The 5,512-nt window shown below is 36.5% G+C and overlaps 1 pseudogene; it reads left to right on the top strand.

Moving 5' to 3' along the window:
- The first annotated feature begins 1,137 nt into the window (after nt 1–1,137).
- LOC107137124 overlaps nt 1,138–5,512 on the top strand; it is a 22,754-nt pseudogene continuing 18,379 nt past the window's right edge.

Below are 5,512 nucleotides of genomic sequence, written 5' to 3'. Positions count from 1 at the left end.
ATATTTTTTCATTTTTAGGGTTTCCTACATATAAAATCACATCTTCTGCAAACAGGAACAATTTGGCTTCTCCCTTTCCATTTTGGATGCATTTTATTTCTTTTCTTTCCAATTGCTCTGGGTAGAACATCTAGTACTGTATGGACTGGAAATGGAAAGGGGGAAAGATTCTTGTTTTATTTTTCATCTTAGAGGAAGCACTTTCAACCATTAAGTATGATGTTATTTGTGGATTTGTCTCACATAGATTTAAATGTGTTTAGTTACATTCTTTCTATGTCTAACTTGTTGAGAGTTTTTATTAAGAAAGAATGTTGAATTTTATCAAATATAAAATATTTGATATTTTTTCTGCATCTATAGGGATGATTATATGCTTTTTTTTGTCCTTCAGCCTTGAAATCATTGTTTTGAAAGAGAGGCTTTGTAGGAAGAGAATGGATTTCTAAATCCTAAAAATTCTCCACAAGTATTAAGAGAAAACTTGGATATTGAAATGTTAAATTTATTCTGAGTTTCAATAGAGGGATGCTTTACAGGAAAGCACACAATGAAAGAGCCTGTTCTCATGTATGTTCTGAGAGGAAAGCATGTAAGAGGGAAAAACAGAGGTTCCAAGAAGTGTGACAGTGTCCAGTCTCAGAAGGAAGGGCTAGTGATGCAGGGGAAGTCTCAGGGTGGCAGAGAGTTTCTTCTTGCTTTCCCACAGGGTAGCAGAGGGAATGTGTATTTATTTTATAATTCTCCTGTTAACGGATTAAATTTTCTGCTTAAACAATATAAATTTATTATTTTACCGTCCCCAAAATTAGAAGTCATGAATAGGACTCACTAAAGTCAATGTGTCAGTTTAACTGTGTTTATTTTTGGAATCTCTAAGGGGGAATCTATTTTCTTGTATTCTAAAGGCTGCCTGAGCTCCTTATCTTGTGGCCCCTTCCTCTATCTTTATGGGCAGCAAAGGTCTGGTAGATTTCATAGCACTGTGATTCTGACTCCTCTGCCCTCCGGCCCCACTTTTAATGACCCTGAATCCATCTTAACATGGGGATGACTTCCCCATGTTAAGATCAGCTGATTAGTGAACATTATTCCCCCTTGCCAAATAACATATTCACAGATTCTGGAGATTAGGACATGAACATCTTTGAGGAGGCTTGCCGACTTCAGGTGGGTAAGCTGGAACAATGCGTATGTCTTTTAGTTTGATACAATGCTAGAATGACAAGATAATGTGCAGGTAGTAGTTTTGTAGTGGCTGAGAAAGTTGTCTGGAGAGGTAGGCTATAGGGCAGGTAGGCTAAGGTGTAGAGAAAGCAACAATGAGTTTGTAAATCTTCCAAGAGAGATCAAAGGTGCTCAAAAAAGGAGCAGGGCTTCAGCAGTTCTGAAGCTCTCTGTGGAGGAAGAGGCTCTAAATATGAAAACTATGGAAGAAACAGAGGTACCTGCTATAGAGGTACAGAGGTACAGAGGTACTTTAGCAAGTACCTTTCCCTATGACTAAGTAAGTGAATGTCTTACTTCAAGGGCTGAATATGAATCATGGAGCTCTCCCTCATGAGCAAAAGCTTCCCCTGCACCCAGGCACCCTTTTAGAAGGGAGGATGGGGAGGTGTTAGAAATATGGAGTCACTAGCATTAACTAAAAAATGATTGATTTAGATTACAGTTGGGATTCAGGCTAAAATCGTAAATATTTTTTCTACCATAAGGCGAAATAGGAGTCTAGGAAAGACGAAATTAATTTTGCATTGTGTGTTTATATTTCCCCCTCCCTTTCCCCAATATATATTGCAAGGTGTTTGTGTATGTGCATGTGAATGTATATATTTTATTTAGACTGTCCATTTATTTAGTGTAGTTTTGCAGTTGCATTTTATTGCAAACAAGCTCTTTGTATTTAGATAGTAAGTTGGAGGAAGAAGGAGGAGGCTTTGAGAGGTCCCTTCTGAATTGCTTCCTGTATTCTGCCTGTGGCAGAGGGCTATGATCAATCCATCATCAAACACCATTTTTCAGTACTCAGCTGTCTCATTAATATTGGGATATTTAAGTTAGTTGTTTTTTGGACAAAGATACAGATCATCTCTGCTACGTTAGAAGCATAAATTTTGCTCCAGATCAATATTTCAAAAATTTGTTCTGAAAAGTCAGCTTGTTTTTAATATAACAACTTGGAGTTAAACTATTTGGAGATTTGCTCTTGAAAATCATACCTCTCATGGTGGGTTGATTGTGAGACATACATTTTTTAAAAAAACCTTTGCCTAGTATTCCAATCCAGTTAAATCTTGGTTTGAAAATGAAACTATCTTTGTGAGAATACTGCATTCTCTAGTAACATTTACTTGCAATTTAAACAGCTGCCTGAAATGTAAAAGAATACAGTTATTTTAAAAGTGTATTTAGTGAAACTAGAATCATAAAAACCTCCTGAAAATGAAATGTTTTTGTTTCTTAATAAGGCATAAGTGAATTGAACAATAGGAGATCAGGAACATGATAAATTCTAGCCATTATGTTATGGGCTAATCAAAGAATACTAAAAGATATTCCATCAAACATTCCCATTTTCAAATGAAAACATAGCCAAATAGCAATACTGAAGAAAATTGCTGAACTATTGGACAGTATTTGGGCTGTTAGATGTTGGTGCTGCTGGTCCAGGAAGTACACCTTGAGTATTAAGGTCTATACCATATTGTTAGATATTCTTCTCTTTATGAGCATTCTTATGCCATGTCTCTATTCAGAATCCTTCTGTCTCTGAAATTACTCTTACCAAAACCAAAAAACAAAACAAAACAAAACAAAAACAACCCCACCTCCCTTCAACTTACTAGGCATGCCTTCCTTAGTATGGCTCCAAATTCTTTCCATTTATTCTCATTAACCCCCTGCTTATTGCTATGCATTGACTAACCTGGTGGAGCTCCCTGGTCTTTCCTTTACCTGGGAGGACACTGGACCTTCTCCATACATCACATCTTCCTTATTTGTCTTTCTTTTGCATCCTCAACACCATAGACTGCTCATGGTTCTTTGCTATTCTTATCTTCTCTTTTCGATGATTAAATGGTGGCATCTGAATCTATGTCTTACTTTGAATCACCATAGCATCTAATTACATGTCATGTACTGACTTATTTGTGAAACTGCATCTTTTTCTCAATCCTTGTAGGCTTCAATTATGACATTTCTCTGTATGAGTAAATGCTCCCGGCAGTTAACATATTTCTTAGATTATTTACTTTACAATTGGTAATCTTGCTTTCTTTCCTTCATTTAGTTGTTATTTACCAGTATTTTACAGTTAAAATGGCTTTATCTGCTGCCATTAATCTATTGTCCTATGTTATCAAATCATTGGATTTTAACTTGTATACAATTCTAAGCAATTTCCTGGCCTGAAGGTGACCACTGACCTCTCAAGTAGTGAAGTACTATCGTTTTTATGGTAATTAATCCTTTTTCACTTATGTTCTGTAACTACATGTATTAAAGTTCCCAGAGTTAATTACTTAAAAAACATCCAATAATAAAAGTTTGTGAAAATGTATTGAATAATGACCATGACATTTTTCTTTACAGCAAAATAGACTTTGATTAAATTCCATAAATGTTAATTGGACGCCTACTACACAAAAGCCACTGTGGGTGATCCAGAAATGAATAACGCATAGTCCTTGCCAAATGGGAAATTTCATTCTATGCAAGCACTTAGATCAACTCATGTGACTTTCTTCCCTTTTATGTTTTCTTCGTGTAGGGGAAAAAGGTAGATAGTAACAGATGGAACTTTTCTCTTTATTCCTTGCAGTTTTGATAATCACCAAATGAGATAATTCTAGTTTACATTATAATTTTTTTTTCACTGTATCCAAATCTTATTAAACTGTGATTGAGTAATTTACACAGGTGGTAGCATTGTATAATAGGCCATCATATTAAAATGCAAATTGTGCTGAAAGATCATATTTACATATAGGGTTCATTTTTTTTAACTTGAAAAAATTCTTTTGAAGCCCGCCAGTGAAAGTTATCAAATCCTGTCTTAAAAGCTTATTGATCTAACCTTAAGCATGAGACAGTGAATTTGAATGAATGAATTTAAACGATCTTACTGTTTGTGCCACAGTCAATGTCAGCTAGATTGTCTCAGGAAAGACCCAAAGTCAACTCTTGATACTTATATTTTCTCTCTTTATGAACTTGACTACTCTAATTACTTTATATGAATGACATAAAATAGTAGTTGTCTTTTTTGTGACTGGATTATTTTCATGCTATTTATTTTTAATATTGAAAAACTGGAAACAACCTAATAAAAATAGAAAATTAGTTAAATAGATTATATTATTGCTGTACTTTTCATAACATGCAATTATTTGTTTGCTTTTTAGGATAGATGTGGAGGTACTGACCAGGAAAGAAGTAATAATCACTCAGACAAATATTACCATCTTGGGTGCAGGTGGTAAATGCTGGCCAGACTCTGGGTATTATGGCTTAGACCTGGAACGTCTACTAAAGGCTCTTGTGCTGAAAGTTTGGTCTGCAGTTCAGTTTTGTTCAGAGGCTGGGCTCTAGAGAAGTGATTTGATCTTGAGGGCTCTGATGTGTCTCTGTGGATTCATCTATTGATGGGTTCATAGCTAATTGTCCTTATTGGAAGTGATGGAAATAGCAGGTGGGACCTAGTTAGAAGAAGTGGGTCACTAGAGGCATCTCTGGAAGGCTTTATCTTGTCCCCCCCCCTTTTTTTCTTTCTCTGCTTCCTTGATACCATGAACTGAGCATCTTTTATACCATGTTCCTTATACTTTTTTATTTTGCCTCATCTCAGGTCCAAAGCAATGAAACTGGCCATGGACTGAAGCCTCTGAAACTGAGCCAAAATAAACCTTTTCTCTCTTTAAGGTGTTTATGTCACAAATATTTTGGTCACAGTATGAAAAGCTGACTAGCACACTGGGTATATCCTGAAGGTTATGCCAATACTATGTTCTATTGAGTTGGATATGGGATTTGAAAAAAAGGTGACATTAACTAATGTTTTGTGGCCTGTGGAAAAGAGTATAGACAACATTTCTCAAGGTTGGGAAGATAGCAAGAATGGATTGGGATTTCTTCTATTATCTGATCACAAGTGGATTTCCTTAAAACATAGAAAGATTATACAAAGTAATATAAGAAGATAACTATATCTAATTGAAAAATCAGGATCCAACATGGCGGCCGGCAAGGAAGCAGCACTTTCAGTATCTCCACATTAACCGGATCAGAAACACCCATTAAAACAGCTACATTCTACCTACTGAGGAACTTCTAGCAAAATTCCGCTGAAATGAGACCTGCCAGGAAGTAGTAAGTTATATTAGAGGTGACAGTTGGCCCCAGACAAGTGAATCTTGGCCGGCCACTCGGGCGCAGAGGTCCAATCCCGCAGCCACCGCCCAACCGGCTCTGCAAGCGGCCCCCGGCGGCCCGGGGCAGCGAGAAGGGTCCC

This window comes from Marmota marmota, unplaced genomic scaffold (genome assembly GCF_001458135.2).
Source record: "Marmota marmota marmota unplaced genomic scaffold, marMar, whole genome shotgun sequence".
Taxonomy (NCBI): Eukaryota; Metazoa; Chordata; class Mammalia; order Rodentia; family Sciuridae; genus Marmota; species Marmota marmota.
The sequence above is the reverse complement of the archived record's forward strand: the minus strand, read 5'-3'. Positions and strand labels throughout refer to the sequence as shown.